Source organism: Macaca thibetana, chromosome 16 (genome assembly GCF_024542745.1).
Source record: "Macaca thibetana thibetana isolate TM-01 chromosome 16, ASM2454274v1, whole genome shotgun sequence".
In the NCBI taxonomy this organism is placed as follows: Eukaryota; Metazoa; Chordata; class Mammalia; order Primates; family Cercopithecidae; genus Macaca; species Macaca thibetana.
The window spans coordinates 67,826,463-67,845,406 of record NC_065593.1 but is presented as its reverse complement, the minus strand read 5'-3'; the positions used below and the strand labels follow the sequence as shown (position 1 = coordinate 67,845,406).

The window sequence follows — 18,944 nt, the reverse complement described above, 5'->3', positions numbered from 1 at the left end:
GGTAGCAAGGCCAGGAGAACAGGGTTACAGCAAACTCCCAGGGTAACACTGCTGAGTGGCCTAAAGTACTGAGGCCATCCATCATCAAAAAATGATCATGCTATACTATTTAAATTTGCTTTGGTGTATTCTTGGTGTTTCTTTGAGCTGTCCAGCAACACATCATTCCCGCGCTTATTCCTTCATCAAAATGCCAGATGTTATTTTCTAGACCTACTATGCGCTTGCTAGTTACTACTGAACAACAGAGAGGCATTTGGTAAGTGAGTCTGAAATAACATAGTGCCTTATTGATGAACAAATTCCCAGAAACCAGGGCTTTAAAAAAAAAAAAAAAGGCTATAGGGGTATGTGTTTTCCTCTGTACCAAGTGGGGCTGGGCACTGGGGGTGGCCCTCTGACCCCCATGACCTATGTTTGGTGGTACACATGGTTCCCTCAAGACTGTCCCCTTCTTTCTAATAGGAAGGGTCCAGATTGGAGATAAAGTTCAAGAAATCTCCCAAGGAGAATGGAAATGGAGCTTCCTCTGCTGGAGCAATGAGGAGTATAGAACTTTCCACAGTCCACTTCCTCCCTTCTCTTCTTTTTGCTTTCCTTTGTTCATTTTGTATTCATTAAATATTCATTGAGTGGCAACTGATAGCCTCCTTATTATGAAGCATTGCTGTAAATTAAATATGTAAATCAAATATGTATAGTAAAAAAAGAAATCTAACAACAGAGCAACCCATAAGCTTGGTAAGAAATAAGGGGGGTGTATTTAGAGTGTTGCATAGTGTGTGGGTGCAGACACAGACCTCTCTTCTGACTATCTTAGTGAGGTCACAGAAAATGCTTGATTCAACAACATGCTTTTTAAGGCACTGTTTCATTATCTCATTTACCATTCCAGTGGTCCTAGAGAGCAGGACCAGGGGGGTTATCCCCATTATAAAGATGAATAAGCTGTGGTTTGCAGTTAAGTAACTTGCCTTTTTGTAGCCAAATATGTAGTTCCTGGCAGAAAAAGAACTTTAGGACTTAGAGTTACTATCAGAGGACTCCAGCAGCTGCACCAGACTGGGTAAATATTGCCCCATCAAAGGATGTATATTTTTCTTCCTTTTTTCTTAATGAATACTTTGGGTAGAGACAAAACTTAAAAGAGCATGCTAGTTGATCCATGTTCTAATACTGCCCACCTTAAAAGCCAGGGAGATGGTAGCATGAGAAGGACTTGGCCCACCATTGTTGGCTTTGAAGATGCAGAAGGGGCCAGGAGCTGAGGAATGCAGGCAGCCTCTAGAAGTTGAAAAGGCAAGGAAATGAATTCTTCCCAGGGAATCCAGAAAGAAACACACCCCTGTCAATACCTTGATTTCAGCTCACTGAGACCCATTTCAGTTCTGACTTCCAGAACTGTAAGATAATACATTCAGGTTGTTTTAGGCCGTTAATTTTGTGTTCATGTTACAGCATCTAGTTGAAACTAATACAGAAGGATAAATTTCAGTCTGGATAACCCTGGCTGAATTCCCACTGGTCACCCCACAAGCATATGTATGGATAATTGCCTGTACACGTGAGTTACGAAACAAGATGGCTATGAGGGCTTTGAGAATTTCCCAGTCTAGCTAATTCCCTGAGACCACTTACAGGATATTCCTATGCCAGGGCGAATCAGCATTAGTGAATCTGGCTCCTTGCTGCCTCCCTCCATCGTTTTTAACAGTGGTTTGCCACTGAGGCCAATACCAGGTTAAGGGGCCCAGCTGTAGAGCACATGGACAGGGTAACAGCTGTGCCACACAAGAGACCTCATGGCTCCCATTTGTTGGCAAAATGCAGCTTCAACAAGTTACAACCTGTAAAAGAAACCACAAAGCCCAGAGCTCTTTGAGAAAGTCAGAACCATGGACATCAAACAGGCAAGTTTGATTGCACCTCCAGGAACTCCTGATATCAAGACATCTTCTCCACCTACCTGTGGACAGAGGGCAGGCAGTCATACCTGGTATGATGCTAATTTTGGCAGTCAATAGAGGCTGAAGGTGATCATGACCCCATCTGTGAAACTCATAGGAAACCCTCAGCAGAGGTGGGCATAAGGATATACAAAACTCCAGGCTCTTTGCCTGGAAGGCCATGCAAGCACCCTGTAAGTCAGAATTATGGAAAGGCACTTGGTGCTTGGCAGATAAACTGTAAGCCAGAAGATGCTTTCTTGCTTACTTTTTCCCCTTAAGAAAACTCAATTTTATAACTTAATCGTACTGATGAGCATATGAGGAAGTGGTCCTTGTTCTCAGAATAAGTTAAGAGTTCAAAGCCCTGTGGTCTATTTCTCTTCTCTACCTCTCCCTGGTTGTGGGACCCCTCAGCCTCCTTGAGCCCCATCTGGCTCCTTTGCAAAGGGGAGATAATAATGGTACATTCATTGTGTGGCTTGGAAGATGTAATGAGAAAATGATTGAAAAATGACTAGCACATTACAGATAATCAATGAATATTAACTTCCTTGTTTCAATCCTTCTCGTCTGTATAAGATTAAGGTATATTACCCATATTGGTCCTGATCCTTCACTGGGATGAAGGATCTAGCCGTCTGCCTTTAAAAGTGACCCTAAATAGTTCCCAAAATGGCAGGAACTATTATGTTTTAAAAATAAACAGTGAAGCTGGATGCAGTGGCTCACGCCTGTAATACCAGCACTTTGGGAGGCTGAGGCAGGCAGATCAGCTGATGTCAGGAGTTCGAGACCAGCCTGGCCAACATGGCAAAACCCTGTCTCTACTAAAAATACAAAAGTTACCTGACATAGAGGTGAGCACCTGTAATCCCAGCTACTTGGGAGGCTGAGGCAGGAGAATTGCTTGAACCCAGGAGGCAGAGGTTTTAGTGAGCCAAGATGGCACCACTGCACTCCAGCCTGGGTGACAAAGCCAGACTCTGTCTCAAAAAAAAAAAAAAAAATCAACAGTGGATCATACAGGTTCTACAGCTCCTATTGGCCCACCTTGCCTTCTGACCCCTTTTGAGACGGAGTTTCACTCTTGTCGCCCAGGCTGGAGTGCAGTGGTGTGATCTCAGCTCACTGCAACCTCTGCCTCCCGGATTCAAGCAATTCTCCTGCCTCAGCCTCCTGAGTAGCTGGGATTATAGGCGTGCGCCACCATGGCCAGCTAATTTTTTGTATTTTTAGCGGAGATGAAGTTGGGTTTCATCATGTTGGCCAGGCTGGTCTTAAACTCCTGACCTCAGGTGATCCACCCACCTTGACCTCCCATAGTGCAGGGATTACAGGCGTGAGCCACCACGCCCAGCCACCCACTTGCTTTTATTCTGTCCTCAGCAGTGATGCGAACTGTTCCTACCTTCTGCCTACACAGAGTACAGCTCTTTGCAGTTCCTTGAGACTGTTTCCTCCATGTCACATGGGTGGCATTTAGGAGGCTCTTGATTGAAGATATGTGTTTACTGAAGTGTTGTTAGTCTTCAGGAATTCAAATTCTCACATCCAATGTCATGCTATAAAAAGATTCATTCACCGAGTACCCATAACACATTCCTTCTCTCCACACTTACAGGAACAGAAGGATGCCATGATGGTTTAATCAGGGAAGCATGTCCCAAAGCTGATTGCCTGTGGGCTCCTGGGTCTCAAATTTGACCCAAGGCTGGGATGATGGAATGTCATTCCCATCTGGTAACTGGTTTCTTGGCTTAGGAGACGGAAACCCAAATCTCTGGGCCAGGCTCTCAACAGGCCTTCCCTTCTATCATTTTTACTTGTCCCCTAAACCTTGTCCCTGGAAGTAGAGATGACTCTTCGGTGCCTGTGTCCCTAGAACAGGAACATAATTCTTTTTAATGATGCATTCTCTGAATTATCCCACAACCACCAGAGGTAGGAGAAAGAGCGGGGAGACAGAACACTTACTGTTGTAAGCTCTTTAGGGTCACTGCCATGAGCTTGGCTCAGGGTCTGGTTCTGCTCAACCATTTGCAGCACTTTCTCTAGGCCTTGGTTTCTCCTCTGTAAAATGGCATGGGCACTAACCTGAAATTAGACGAGAGGATTTCACTATTTCCCTATTATTTCACTTTTGTAAAATAGTGGGTAGTTCTTGATCCCTTACTCTTTGCCAAAGATCTTCTTCCTAAAAATTTGTACATGTCAACATGTTGAATCTACATAACACTCCTATGACTGGGTATATTTTTAATTCCTATTTTACAAAATGAGGAAAGTGAGGCTTAGCAAGGTTTGGTAACTTACACAAAGTCATCTCAACTAATAAGAGGTGAACCTAGAGGTATCATTTCAGAGAATATTCTCACCTTTACATATTTTTATCTCTCAATAGTTGTTCAAGATAGCTTCTTAGAAGTGCTATTTCTAGATCAAAAGGTATAACCTTCTGTTCTTTTTAAGGTTCTAACGTGTATTGACAAATTGTTTTACATGAACATTCCCCACCAATAGTACATGACACTGTTCAAATCAAGACACCCTGACTCCAAACACTGTTACATTATTCTAGTTTATTTTGCTGTTCTTTGCTAGCTAGTGAGGCTAAACGTCTATATGTTCGTATGTTGATACCTTTGTGCTTTCTTCAGTGAAATATCTATTTGTACCCTCTGCCTATTGCCAACTCAGTTTTTTCAATAAGTTTGGAAGGATCTTTTTAATACTTAAGGATATGATTCTTCCCCTTACTATATTTGTGTCAAGTGTTTTGTTTCTGAGTTTGCTGTTTGCCTTTTAATTATTTTGTAATGCTTTTCATGGAAAGATGAATTAGCAGAGTTTCTCCATAAAGGGCCAGATAGTAAATATTTTAGGCTTTGTGGGCCATATGTTCTCTATCACAACTACTCAGTGCTGCCATTGTAACTGGGAAGCAAGGATAGATGATACAAAACCTAATGGGTGTGGCTGGATTTGGGCTGTGGGTCATAGTTTGCAGAGCCTTGATGTAAACAATTTTTAATTCTTACGTTAGAAAACCCACCAATTGCTCCTCTTTCAGATTTTTTCCACTGCTTTTACATGCATGTAACCCAGATACTTGAGAGGCAGCTTCTGCTCTGTGGAGACTGGTGAAATCCAGCCCAAACTCCAATGTGGTACTTGGTGATAGTTCAATATCTTGCCCTTCCCTGTCACTTCTTCCACCTACCCTCCACACACATGTCTTCACACTCCTTTCCTTTCCTTCCTTTTGTTTCTCTTTTGGGCGTCTTCCTCCCTTCCTTATTGGAGTATCAAGCAAACTCTTCTCCTTGTCTCCAGCAGGGAGAGTTTATCACACTCAGGCCCCTTAGTTGCCTCCCGTTCTAGTTGCTGGAACTTTTTCTAACAAATGAGTTCCATTCATAAGTAGAAGTGGAATTGTGGTGAATACAATTTTCCCCATCTCATCATACACAGGCAAACTAATCCAAACTCAAGATCAGAGATCTACCCATCTATGTTTTATTTTGGGTTCTTTTTGTGCATTCGACTATTTAGCCCTTTTGGTCTTTATATTGTGGTGTATGCTTTGAGAAAAGATGCCAACTTTACTTCAAATACTTAACCACTTATCCCAAAAATAGACTTTAGTATACAAAGAAAAATGAGTTTATGATTACATTTGGCTTTCAAAATTAGAGCAGAAAGAATCGTTAAATAATGCAGGGACATCTCTGCACATTTCTCTGCCTATCAGTTTTTCTACCACCACCATGCTGTTTTGATTATAATCTACCATAATAGCTCTAAAAATTTCCCTTGGCTACTTTACCATTTCTCCTTCCAGATAAATGTTAGAATCACCTTGATCCACACTATTAGGATTTTCATTAACATTATTTAAATCATAACATAATGGAAGAATATATATCCTTAATCATTTAATCTTCTGACCAAGGAATACCTATGCAAATCTTTTTGTGTGATTTTTACATCAATCATGGTTAGTGAAAGAACCTTTTATTTCCTTTTGTTTAAAAATGGCCATAGTTCTTTTATTGGGTCTTTGTTTTCTCCCCTCCATGTTGATCATTTTTCTTTTTGTCTTGTTTCACTATTTTTAACCTCTCTCTCTGCAGTCTGGGAGTTTCTTGAATTTGCTTCATATCATTGATTACATTTTTTACAGTATCAGTTCCACTCTTTACCATCTCCAAGACAAACATCATTTCTAATATTACAACTTCTGCTTCTTTGCAGTTATTCTATTTCTCTTCAAACTCCTTTTTATTCTTTACTGACTTTGTTCTACTCAGAGGAATTAAGAATGATTGGACTCTATGAAACCAAAAGTATAATCCAAGAGGAGGAAAGAACACGTTAAAATGAAAAGACTGAGAAACAAAGTGGTTTTTTTATTCTTTTTCTTTTTGAATTATATTGCTTTCTATAGAAAGTAATTTCCAGAAGTATACTTTTTCTTTCATTTTCAGGGTAAAGTAGTTTCTTAGTGTGAGACTTTTTTCTCCCATAAGTATGTTGTCTTTTTTTTCTCTTTCTCTTGGAATGAAGAGACTTATATCTCTCAGGAGTGTTTGCAAGTGGCTTCTGCCTTTGGATTTCCCTTAGTTGCTCTCACCATTCACCTACAGACTGATTGAAACTGCATCTTAACTGGAGGGTAAATTGAAAATGTAAATGAACCCATAAATCCACGAATTATAGAGGGACAGGTTAATGAACACATTCCCCAACTCCCTCTCCAAAAACACGATGAAGATTCCTGCCAAGATGTTCATGGACTTCCAGGTCTAAGACTACAGTATGCTGTGATCTACAGATGGTGACATTTGTTAAGTGCTCCTCTGAGATGTCAGAGATATACCCCATATAACTCTGCAGCAGGACTGCACAGAGCCATGGGAACTGGCCAAGGGTGTAGGAGGCAGAACTACTCTGGCCCAAGATCTCATTTCCAGGCACAGAAGATGCAAGCAGCGACTCAGCCTGTGACTCAGTGATTCCTAGCTGTGTGGGTGCTGATTACATGAATCCCAAAGGTTAAACACGGGCCACAGGGCACTGAGTATTGGTCTTGTGCAGCACAAGAGCTAGGTGGGGGCCAGAAGGACCCTTGAAAGGAGGTACTAACTATGCCCCCTTGGGATCCAGTGGCAGGTGTGGTAACATTAAAATGGGATGGGAGAAAGTGAATTATGAAGCCCCACACAGCTACTTTGTATCTCTAGTCAGGCATGAAAGCATTTTTCTGAAGGGCAGTATCACATAGTGGTTAAAAGCTCAAAGTCTGTCTCAGACGTAGGAATTTCTATGAGTCTGCCATTTTGGTTTGCCTCCTCATGAAGGGGAGGGAGGAGTACCAGCTTACCAGCTTGCCATTGGGCCATGCGGCTAGTTTCAGCCAATAAGCTGTGAGCGGAAGTGATCTGTGTCTTTCCCGGAATATGACCGCTGGTGAGACTTCCCAGCACTCTTTTCCCTGCTACGGCAGCCATGGCGCTGTGTTCCCCGGTTGTGACGTTTCAAGGTAGTAAAGCCTCCCTTATTCTGGGCCTTTGAGTAATTGTCTAGGTGTGTAACGTAAGTAACAATAAACCTGTTGCATCGTGCCATATAATTGGAGGGTTGTAGGTGAGTTTTGAGTGTTATTGGTGGGTTTTGATTACTGCAGCATAACCTAGTTTATTCTTACAAATACAATCTCTTATTAACTGAGTGATCATGAGCAACTCCGAACTTCTGAGTATCGATTTCCTCATTTGTCAAAGGGAGAAAATTGCAGCACTCGCCTCATAAAATGGATAAAAAACATATTGCTTGTAAAGTGCCTAGGGACATGTCCAGTACATAATAAGTGCCTTACAAATGTTACCTCTTAGCCAAATTTGATTGTCCAGGAGATAGAAAGCAAAAAGAGAACTGATCTGTCAAATTATCTCAACTCATGTCTGAAAAGAGAATCAAAAGTCTGAAAAAAGAATCAAAAGAGTGAGAGAGAGAGGACAAAAAGGAGAGAGAAAGGAGAGAGAGAGAGTAGATGCCCTTTGAAAACATATCTCATTTACAGAGCGGTTAATGGGATCCTCATCAAAACAACCAACACTTTATTGCCCAAATCACATATGCCAATGTGTTCAAAGCCCCATGAAATCTGAACTACTTCAACTATTTTCAGATAAATAGCTGCCGAGAAAAAAAAAAAAGCTTTAACTCCCCAGACCAACATTCTTCTGCGTCATTCCTCTCCCTCCTAAATATATCCCAAGATAGGCAGTGGCAGACCTCTGGGAAAGCAAGAATGATTTCTAGAAGCTTTTCCTTAGGTTCTCACAGCAGGGAGGAAAGCAGGCTCAGGGTGTGGCATCCCTGCCTGCCTTCTCCACACACACATTCTCCTTGGGGTGTCTCAGCATACCAGAGGTGTGGTTAAGGTGAGTATCACTCCACCCATCAGATGTCTTCTTGGCCAAGCCTCATATGACCCAAACTCTCATAAATAAAACTGTGCAGTAGCAGGAATGATGGGGAAGTATTGACTGTCCTCTGTTGCCTTCCCCAATAGACTGCTGCATGTGTCAAGAACAATCTGCCCTCAACAAAATCATCTTTTTCTAAACAATTCCTTGAAAGTCTCCTATTCAAGTATCCCCTGCCCAGGCAAGCTTGTTGAGTGAGGCCTGCCACCATCACAACCCAGATGTGGTGACAAAGGGCCACAAAGCTCGGGAAGGCCTCACTCCGGGGCTGCAGGGTGCTTCCCAAGCATCACACTTGGGAGAGCCAGCTTCTCAATGGGTGCTGTTCTGGTTTGTCCTGACTGTAACCACATAGTGGGGTCACCAATGTCCTGGGACATTTTTGCAGTTCTTTGGAGCTAACGTGGCATAGTTTAGCTCAGAATCTGAGCCCCTTTCTCTGGTGAGGATAATATCACAGAGATCAAGTTTTCCCAAACACCCAGCCAGCTCCCTACTAAAAAAACACATGAACCTTCCATTTACATCCGTGTTGGGTTACCAACATCCTCCTCTGAACCAACATCCAAGAAAGACTCCCCTTAAGAATTAAAGACACAGCCTGCCTGGGAACCTGGACACAAAAATTATTTGCATCCATAGAGACAGTGTCCAAAGCCCATGCTTAGGTCTTTCAAAGTGGCAGAGTCAAAGATGAAATCACTGGACCCCAGGCAGAATTTTTTTCAACCTCACTTCAAAGGGAGCAACATTTCTGTAGGCCCTCCACAAAAATGGGATAAATGGTCCTATTATCTTGACTTGATTGGTGGTGGAGGATAAAATGAAGACCCTATTTCCTCCACTCCCCATCTATACTTTGATTCTTGTAGATATGCATCCGTCTACCTCTATCTGTTCTGTCAAGTGCAGAGAGAAGATGGGAACTTTTCCAGGAAGTCTAAACCAAGTTAGAAAAAATCTCATCACACAAGACCTAGAAGCCTCCAGTTGTGGAACTCTCCAGTCCACAAGCCCAATTCCAATAGCAGATTGAAGGGTCTGGAAAGAAAAAGAGGTGGGAAACTCATTCATTCTTCTGTATTTTTATGCTCTCTCTGCCTCTTAGATGTTTTTCATACTACCTTCATGATTCATAGAATTCTAGGATTCATGAATTCATACTAGATTCATACTACGTTCATGTTGAGACCTCTAAAAGGGCATCACTAAGCCTGGTTTCTGTTTTATGCACTCAGTGCTTCATCAGACTCACAAGAAAGTCCAGAAACATCCTGGGAAAGTGGAAAGTAGAATGCGGAGTATCCCCTTTTGTTTCTCCTCACAGTCCTAAATTTCTTCTCTTACCCATAATGACTCCAAGAAGCTATAAGATATAAAATAATAATTGATGGACTATAATTTCTTTTATCATTCTAAAGTTCTATAGTTCTAGATTTTAATGATATTAAGATCATCTGAATCTAGTCCACAACATAGCAATCAGTCATTTGACATTTCTCACTGACCCTCCCCACAACCTCCGGCCTAGTAGTGTAGCTCAAAGATAAAAAGAACTGGTTCTTCCTTGCTAAGACTGTTTATCTAGGGTTAAATTTCTGAAATGGATTTCTATAATTCATGGAACTCATTAACAAACCCCAAGTAACTAACATCCACTGATCCAATGTTTTCTTTCCACAGGCTGCTTCTATCATTCAAGACAGTAAAAAAAAAAAAAAAAAATCAATGACATTTCTTTCCTGAACTTTTTTCCAGTTGATTTTACAGATGGGGCCCTCACTATGTACAATGCCATGTAGTTCACAACTAAAAGAATGCATTTCTTTTTTTTTTTTTTTTTTTTTGGACGGAGTCTGGCTCTGTCGCCCAGGCTGGAGTGCAGTGGCGCAATCTCGGCTCACTGCAAGTTCCGCCTCCTGGATTCACGCCATTCTCCTACTTCAGCCTCCCAAGTAGCTGGGACTACAGGCACCCACCACCTCTCCCAGCTAATTTTTTGTATGTTTCGTAGAGACGGGGTTTCACCGTGTTAGACAGGATGGTCTAGATCTCCTGACCTCATGATCCACCCACCTCGGCCTCCCAAAGTGCTGGGATTACAGGCGTGAGCCACCGCTCCCAGCCAAAAGAATGCATTTCTATGTGGACAAACTTGTAGCTACATTGAACTCTATCAGATAATGTATAAATTTCAGAGGGGAAAAAAAGGTCCTTTTCTTGTAAAGGCTATTCCGACCCTTTTGGAAGTCCTCATATTACAAATAACAAACATTGAGCACATACTGTGCACAAAACAATTTTGGTCTGTATATTTTTCCCATAATATTTTCATATTTCGTTTATTTCTCTATGTCTTCTATTCCCCTAAAAAGCTCTTATTCTGAAATGAAACTTTTTTTTTTTTTAAGAAGCAATGCTTTCTCACCTTTCAAGCCTAGTCCATGTTCTTAAAGTCGCAGAGAGTTGTCTTTCAGAGTCCTCTTCAATGCCACCCCCCGTCCCAAACAACCACCAATTTTCAAGGGACAATAAATCATCTATTTCCACACTGAAACTGAAACTGACAACTGCTGAGAGCATCTGCCAAAGGGTGTGTCATAGCCAAAGGCAGTTAGAGTCCCGACCAGCATCCTGTTCTCAGACTTGGGGACCTGAGATGCCACTGGAATTTGCCTAAATGCCAGAATCAATAGCAGAGCTCCCAGTGGAAAGTTCAGGACATCCCCCTTACCACTCCCTCAACCTGCTGAATACAACATGCTTCTTGCAGGAAGATGCCGTGGTAATCAACCAGGGGACCCCTAGAGATACCGTACTTGTAACCAGTCAGAATCCACCATCCCCCATGGCAGTGTGCTATTGTATTATTTATCTCACTTTTTAAGGTGGGAGAACCTGTCTAGTCTGTAATACTATTTGAAATCACCTTTGGTATGCATCCTCCTTTATTAAAGGTGCTTATATGTTGACATCCTGCTTTCTCTGTTTACATTTCCTTGACTTTCAGTCTTCAAGAGAATACATGAAAACCTAAAATATCACCATCACAGACTTCAAGGCAAGTTTTAAGACAGAAACGCTTGATTTAACTTGGTGTATTACATCTATTTAATGGATGAGAAACATGTTCCTTAGATGGAATGAGTTGAAGAAAGAAATCAATCAGGATTGATGAATAAACCAGATTGCCTTCCAGGTCTTTCCAAGTTACTGGAGCCACACTGTGGCTTTGTTTGGCTTAGAGGAAATTCCCACTACGTCAGCAGAAACACATAGAATGATAACACTAAACAGAACTTTAAAAAAAAAATCTGCAATTGTGTTTATTATCTCAAAATTCAAAGTATCTAATTTGGAAATTTTTTTATAATTGTGTATACCTGTACACACAAGAGAGGAAAGTGATACAGTGATACAAACAGATCATTAGTACTCCAGAGAGGTGGGACATTGAAGATAAATTAAAGAAGCCTTTACTAAAGTAAAACAACTTGGCTGAAGTCTCACCATAAGAGAGATCCATGGAATCAATGCTAAAGTCTCAGCAACAGCCTGCAAGAATTAAGGAAAATACTCTGCTGAGATACACACCATGTGCTAAGACTACTGTCTGAAGCTATACAGTACACACAAGCTAGCTTCTTTTTTTACCCATGTGATGCTACATTTGACAGGGGAAGATAGTAGTTTGAGTAAGGCATTAATTGCTTTAGTAAAGCGGTAAAATAGAATTTCGAATATATGAGCTACTTAACTTTTACACCAGATTATCATGTACAGTCTGGCCAGTCTGCAGTGTGTTCTGTAACACTCCATTTTTAACCTGCTTCTCTTCCTTACGCTTCATTAAACACAAATGCCTGCAGAGGATGTGTACTTCTTTTAAATGCATGGAACAAACCAGGTATAAAAGAGAGATGACCAGCTACTTATGTTGCAACTAAAGATGATAGGCCATCTTGCATTGTCTTTTAACACTAAACAATGCCTGCCTGTCTTCATACTGTACATATGAGGCAGCTAATTTTAGATTCTCTGCTTCTACACACTCATGCTGTGAAAATGTAAGCACACCCTAACCTTTAACTGTCACTTGTATGCTGTTGGTTGACAACTCTCCAATCTATTTTTTCCAGTTATTATATTTCTGCAAAATTCTACAAGTTCATCTGACTGTCTGGTAAACATCTCCACTTAGGTGTCTGACAAGCATCTCAAATGTAATATCTATCATGCCAAACCAAAGTCTGCTTCACAAGGAGAATTAGAGCCTCATGGCATATATATTAAGGGAGAGTCTGCAGTTCAATTAACATCCAACCCCTAACCCTTTCCTATCATATCCTACAAGATCCATCCTTATCTTCTCTTGCCCTCCCTGACACCCGCTCTGCCCCAAGCACATGGGACCTTCATTACATTCACAAGTCTGGATCACTCCAACCAGGAAGACTTTGCATTTGCAGTTCACTTTCTAGATGCTTCTCTAATATTTACATGTCTGGGCTCTGATAACCACACAAGTCTCAGCTCAAAGGAAGCTCTTCCAAGAGGATTTTCTTGTTCCAGAGGCTCCTCTTTCCCTCTCTATTGCTGTACCCTGATTTATCTTATTTATGTTATCTTCAATATCAAAAGCTCTTGTTCCTTTTAAAAATGCTTTATTCCCCCCAACGACAGCAGCAACTTTGCCCACCTTAGTTAATATTACGTTGGAGCAGTGCTGACATGTAGTGGGCCTTCACTAAATGTGTTGAACAGATGAATGAGTGAATGAATCCATGAATCATCATTCCCCTCTAGACTTCCCCCTTCTTCCTCCACCTTGGCAAATGTTGCTGCCATTCACCCAATTACTCCAGCCAAAAAGCTGGGTTTCATCCTAGGTACTTCTCTTACTTAAACCCATTATAAAATTATCCCCCAAAATTTTCTTCTGAAGTATTTCTGAAATCTAACCCCTCCCCACTGTCTCTGGGTCACTGACTTAGTTGAAAGAACCCTCTTTGTGCACCACAAAGATCATCCCTCTTGATTTCAATCCCTTCCACTCAATTGAACCTTGCTAATTTACCGTGTTGATCTAAATTTGATCATATCACTTCCCTTCTCAACAGTCCTTCAATGGCTTCTCATTGTTTAAGGGTAAAATATGAATTCCCTATTATGTTCTGTTAGGTTTTTCATGAGCTGTACCCTGTATGCCAATCTAGTCTCTTCCCCCACTACCTCTTGCCTATCGACTTCAAGCATATGGCATGTGCTCTCCTTCCACTCCTTGGTTGGCTCTGCTCAGGAGCTCTATTCTACCTGAAAAGCCCATCACACATACATGGACCTACTGTGTGATAAATTGCTACTAACTAGTAAAGGCTTAGCTCAGGCATTTTCCAACTTGTCCAATCTCACATATCAGATTTTTCACATCGTAATACTCTTTTTACATATCTGTTTTCTCTTCTTAGACTATGAAGTCTTTGAGGGGCTGTGCCTTCTTCTGCCTTTTTTTAGAATCTAGTATATGACCTAGCCCTTAGAAGGTACTTTAAAATGTTTGTTCTCATGGAATTAGTAGGTAGAGATATGTCATCAAATATCCAACAGATGGCCAGAGAAGGTGGCTCACACTTTAATCCCAGCACTTTGGGAGGCTGAGGCAGGCGGATCATCTGAGGTCAGGAGTTCAAGACCAGCCTGGCCAACATGGTGAAACCCCATCTCTACTAAAACTACAAAACTTAGCCGAGCATGGTGGTGCATGCCTGTAGCTCCAGCTACTTGTGAGGCTGAAGTAGGAGAATCACTTGAACCTGGGATGCAGATGTTGCAGTGAGCCAAGACTACACCAGTGCACTCCACTCTGGGCAACAGAGCAAGACTCTGTCCCAAAAAAATAAATATCCAACAGATACATGTTATGGTGAGTTTTAATCAATTATAATCCTCTGGAATTTCTTGATGATATATTGACTTCTAACTAGGAGCCATCATTCAAATCCTGAAAAGATCACAACTCCCATAAAAGCATCTATTTTAGGCTGGGGAAGTGTGGAGGACATCAGTAATCACTACAGAATGTGATAAAGAGAACCAAACCCAGGCTCTGCTGGCTCTGAGCTCTCCTCACTTTAATTATTCAGAATTTGTACGTGCTTAGTCTTATTACAGCATAGCCATCTGCTTTTAACTTTTAAATAATGAGAGAAGGCTTCTGCTTCAAGCTCTGATAGATAACTCATATTGGAATTGCTCTCCTCTGTAAACGATGATAAAATTGAATAACACATATAAGGCACCTGTTTCTAGGCACAGCAAACTAGACAGCCCTCTACTGAGACTTTTTTTTTTTTACTTTTTGACAGAGTCTCACTCTGTCACCCAGGCTGGAGTGCAGTGGTGTGATCTTGGCTCACTGCAAGCTCCACCCCCCGGGTTCACACCATTTTCCTGCCTCAGCCTCCCGAATAGCTGGGACTACAGGTGTCCGCCACCATGTCTGGCTAATTTTTTGTATTTTTAGTAGAGATGGGGTTTCACCATGTTAGCTAAGATGGTCTCGATCTCCTGACCTCATGATCTGCCCACCTCGGCTTCCCAAAGTGCTGGGATTACAGGTGAGATTCTTGAAATAAGGGAAATGGATAAAGTAAGCCCCATGTTCACCTGGGCTCTCTGCCAGGGACAATTTCCCAACTGTGGCACATGGAAGTAGAACCCAAAGAGCATAGCATTCCTGCTGAGCTGAGGAGGCAATGATCTGAGTTTGGGAATACTAATGAAAATGGAAATTTCAGGGCAATATCCTAGAAAAAGTGGAAGTGCATGTGTTGGGGAAAGTAAGGAGTAGTATGAGACATCTGTGTAGGGTTCTCTACAAGACCTCAGCTAAGGGCTGTGCTGTAAATGTGCATGGTGAGACTCCATGAGGCTTTGGACACAGACTATTTTGAGGTTCTCAATAAAAATCAAGACTTTAGAGATCACTGCTATGGGTTTGAATATTTGATTCTCCAAATCTCATGTTGAAATTTGATCCCCAGTGTTGTACGTGGGGCCTAATGGGAGGTCATGGGGCAGATTCCTCATGAATTTCTTGGTGCTGGCCTTTGGGTAATGAGTGGGTTCTCATTCAGTTAGTTCCCATGAAAGCTGGGTGTTAAAGAGAATCAAGCACCTCCCCTCTCTCTTGCTTCCTCTCTCTCCATATTATCTCTGCACCCTGGCTCCCCTTTGCCTTCCACCATGAATGGAAGCAGCTTCAAGTCCTCCAGATGCAGATGCTGGCAGCATGCTTCTTGTACAGCCTGCAGAACTATGAGGCAAAATAAACCTTTTACTTATGAATTAACAAGTTTCGTGTATTCTTTTATAGTGATATAAAAATGGAGGGAAGGAACCCAAGATGATATAAAAATGGAGGGAAGGAACCCAAGTGATATAAAAATGGAGGGAAGGAATAGATGCAGCCAGGAAGAGCATCTTTCACCAGGATACCAAACCATCAAGAAGACGGGCACTCTCTGAGCAGATCTTCAAGGAGGAAGGCATTGAGAGTGAACAGAAGGAGGATGTAGACTGAGGGCTGAAGTGGGAGGAAGCTGGGAACCCTGCACAGGGCTGCTGAACATAAAGACTCCTTCCTGGCCCCCAGTGACTCCTGGGGAAGGGGTGAGTTCAGTAGGTGAGGAGTGGCCCATTCTCACCACAGACCTCCAGAATCCTAGCTACAGGAGACCCCAGGACCCCCATGGATATTTGATCTGACAGAGAGGGCTGCTTGGAGAAGTGGCAGGGACAGGACTCCAGCCTGTGCAGAGCCCAGAGGGTTTGGCATAGGAAAGGCTGCAGTGGAGCATGGTCAGGGATACCCATCCTCCAAAGCTTGCAACGTACCTCTAGGTGGTTTTGACCCTTGTTGACTGTCACACCTGGATAGAGCAGGGTTATTTTGCCCACTGGATGGAACCTGTGTGATCTGAGTGTCCCCATCTGCCAGCCTTTCCCGGAGTTCCTGCTTGGCCACGCCTATTTGCAGCACAGCCTCAGATGCCTAACTGAGGTTGTTCCCAGTGGCCACCACCACAGCTCCTGTCCCAGAACACACCACCTAACAATCATAGCTTCAGCAGGGCAGTCTTCACTGAGAAGCACCCCCCTGCAGCCTCTTCCCACTGCTTGGCAGGTGCACAAACACCAGCAGTCTCCCCCAACTGCTTGGCTGGCATGCATTCACGTGCAGCCTCCCCACACTGCTTTGCCAGCACATACGTAGACATCACAGCTCTCCCACCACTGGCATGAATGCACTTGTGTGGGCCCCAGTGCCCCACTGACACTGGTGGGAATGTGCATGTGCAGACCCCGCCACCCCACCACCACTGGCGCGAGTGTGTATAGCCCGCTGCCCCACCCCCATCTGCACATGCACAGTCCTGGCTGCACTCCCTCCACCATGCACATGCATGGGCACCACCACATAGCTGCCAGCGGCATGACGGCAGGCATGCTGACAGTGCTGCCAGCAGACCGGGAACACCTTGGCCCCTTCAGCACAGCGGGTGCTTTACCTCAGGAGGAACAGAGAACAAAGCTGTGGGTCTGGTACTACTGTTAGAGCACACAGCCTGGAAGGCAGAGTTGAGCACTGGACCCCAATATCATCCAGAAATGAAGCCAGTCAACTGAACTCAACTTTTACCACAGTCAAACCCTCAAAACCATTAAAGAATAGAAAAGCAAAATATCCTATCCAGAGGACAGCAACTTCAAAGATTAAAAGAATATCACCCCACAGAAATGAGAATGAACCAATGTAAAACCTCTGGCAACTCAAAAAGCCAGAGCGTCCTACCTCCAGATGACTGTACTAGCACCCTAGCAATGGTTCTTAACCAGGATGGAATGGCTGAAATGACAGACACAGAATTCAGAATCTGAATAGCAACAAAAATGATTGAGATTCAGAAGAAAGTGGAAACCAATCCAAGAAATCTAAGGAATCAAATAAAATGATGCAAGAGCTGAAAGACAGTCTTTTTAAGGAAGAAATAAAGTAATCTGATACAGCTGAAAAACTCACTACACAATTTTCATAATAAAATCAGAAGTGTTAACAGCAAAGACCAAGCCGAAGAAAAAACACTAACAATAAATACCAATATTTAGATTCTGTGAACTTTTTTTTTAACAATTGGTTTGGTTTGTTTATGGATAGAGGACTATAGTGTGCTATCTAAGCAACTAGATGGAATTGTTTCAAAATATGAATGAGTATATTACATGTGATTTCTAGCTTTGAAATTTCAATAAATCTCTGTCCATCTCTTATGACAGCGTATTACCCAGCATATTATTTTGCTTACATGTCTTATCTTCTTCCTAGATTAAAAGCTCACTGAGAGTTCAAATGCTGAATAAATATTTACCAAGCACCTATCACTCAGTAAATATGTCAGACATTGAAGACACACTAGAAACAAGTTTCACCAGAAGCTTACAGACTAGTGGAGGAAAATTGCAAGTGAGCAGACAATTGTAAGAAGTAAGTCAATGATTATAGATATGATAGATATTTGACAGATAGAATTAATAAATGGGCAAATAATCTCAATTTAGTAGTTTACATTTCTAAACTAAGTCCAACCGCAGCCTAAAGAATCCTGAGGCATCTCTATGCACTGGCAGTTAGCAGAGAAGAAAGCAAAATATCAAATGGGAACTAAAACCCCTTAATAGGATTTGCCCTGAAAACTTGGCATTGCATAAAGCAACAAAGTAAAGGCATTCTGCACTCTATTCCGGTAAAACACAAATAATATCTTTTAAATACATCATATGAACGATAATGTCTTTGTCATTCCTTAGCCTTAATTTAATTGTAAAGAAATGTAGTATGTTTTGTTCCATAAAGAGGAAAATAATCCATGCATAATTCCATCCAATGAAAACAACTCAATATGAGGTCTATACTCCTAAATATCTATTTCCCAATTATATTTTCCTCTTTTCTTTTTTGTGGATTTGGCATTAAACCCAACTTGAGTCCTGATGCAGGTCTTACACAGTATTGCTACTGTTGCTCCTGTTAGAAACAGGTCTCCACCAAAACATTGAAAGGACACTGATTCATCATGTTATGGCTTTGTCAATGACAAAATTGCAAGAATTCAATGACACTTCCAGTAACATTACCCAGAAAACCAATGTCATAGTCTAATAAGGACAGACAAGGGCAATCAAATAATATGGAATTCAGAATCCACTTATCTAAGCACACAGTCCTGAGTATTTCAGAAAGGATACTTGGCTAAGTTAAATAACCTTTGTCATCTTTCAGAAGAACTGTTTTTACCCATATCAGTGAAAACATCCCATAAGCACCCTTTATTGTATATTGTGCTGTAGAGCAGCCAACTCTCCTTTATTGACCACATGACTGACCCTTTCCTACCCTTCCATGCTGGTCTGCCCCTATTTTGTTCAGCTCTTCATTCCTCCTACA

At 42.0% G+C, this 18,944-nt stretch overlaps 2 long non-coding RNA genes across 2 annotated transcripts; one reads left to right on the top strand and one right to left on the bottom strand.

Moving 5' to 3' along the window:
• Nucleotides 1-3,571: 3,571 nt before the first annotated feature.
• On the bottom strand, nucleotides 3,572-7,424 carry LOC126939923 (uncharacterized). The gene is made up of 3 exons (XR_007720498.1): nucleotides 7,333-7,424; nucleotides 3,924-4,043; nucleotides 3,572-3,827 (listed from the first exon to the last, which is right to left on the bottom strand). It is a non-coding gene; the product is annotated as an uncharacterized LOC126939923 (long non-coding RNA).
• Nucleotides 7,411-17,979, top strand: LOC126939922 (uncharacterized). The gene is made up of 3 exons (XR_007720497.1): nucleotides 7,411-7,491; nucleotides 9,353-9,497; nucleotides 17,826-17,979. It is a non-coding gene; the product is annotated as an uncharacterized LOC126939922 (long non-coding RNA).
• Nucleotides 17,980-18,944: the final 965 nt, after the last annotated feature.